General features: G+C 43.3%; 1 pseudogene; it reads left to right on the top strand.

Moving 5' to 3' along the window:
- The first annotated feature begins 293 nt into the window (after window positions 1–293).
- On the top strand, window positions 294–685 carry LOC129081722 (40S ribosomal protein S25-like; annotated as a pseudogene).
- The last annotated feature ends 262 nt before the right edge of the window (window positions 686–947 follow it).

The following is a 947-nucleotide window of genomic DNA, read 5'->3' as shown; positions in this document are numbered from 1 at the left end:
ACAGTACATCCTTACTACATGTAGCCTCAATGGTCATCATCTCCAGTGAATCCTTCTATGGCATTCCTGTGAGGAAGGGGACCCAAAGCTTACAGGATTAGTTCACTGGGTTTCCAGTTCATATTAGATAAAGCAATTTTCTTAAATGACTGCAAGTAAAAGTTGCTGAGCCATCAATGAGGAAACACTGCCATCACATTTGGAGGAAAACAAGGGTTTAAAGTCAACAGTTTCCTTTTTGTCCAACATCTTATTGAGGCAGCAGTGGTAGCAGCTGCTTTTCATGTTTTGCTATGCTGCCCAAAGATGACAAGAAGAAGAAAAATGCTGGAAAGTTGTCCAAGAAAGACAAAGACCCAGTGAACAAATCTGAGCACAAGTCCAAAAAGAAAAAGTGGTCCAAAGGCAAAGTTTGGGACAAGCTCAATAACCTGGTCTTATTTGACAAAGCAACATATTACAAACTCTGTAAGGAAGTTCCCAACTACAGGCTTATAACCCCAACTCTTGTCTCTGAGCAACTGAAGATCTGTGGTTCCTTAGCTGGGCAGCCCTTCAGGAGCTCCTTAGTAAGGGACTTATTAAATTAGTTTCAAAGCACAGAGCTCAAGGAATTTACACCAGAAACACCAAAGATGGGGATGTCCCAGATGCTGGTGAAGGTTCCACCAGCTGTACATTTTGAAGAATAAAAGTTTATTAAATCCAAAAAAAAGTACTCACAGTTGGAGCACCTGTATTGATCTTGGAATAGCTACGAGGTACAACTAAGCAAGGTAAACAGTGAACCAGGTATTTACAGGAAGTCAGTTCACTGTTGAATCCCTCTGTGAAGAGCAGAGAGCTAATGGAGTCCATCCATGGGCACGGTCTGGTGTGGTCCCACCAGTGGGAACAGGGAAGACCAGGCTGAGGAGGCTAGCCATCCAGACCACCGCACAGTGTGT

Source organism: Pteronotus mesoamericanus, unplaced genomic scaffold (assembly GCF_021234165.1).
Source record: "Pteronotus mesoamericanus isolate MK-2021 breed Mesoamerican mustached bat unplaced genomic scaffold, CSHL_Meso_final scaffold_118, whole genome shotgun sequence".
Taxonomy (NCBI): domain Eukaryota; kingdom Metazoa; phylum Chordata; class Mammalia; order Chiroptera; family Mormoopidae; genus Pteronotus; species Pteronotus mesoamericanus.
The sequence above is the reverse complement of the archived record's forward strand: the minus strand, read 5'-3'. Positions and strand labels throughout refer to the sequence as shown.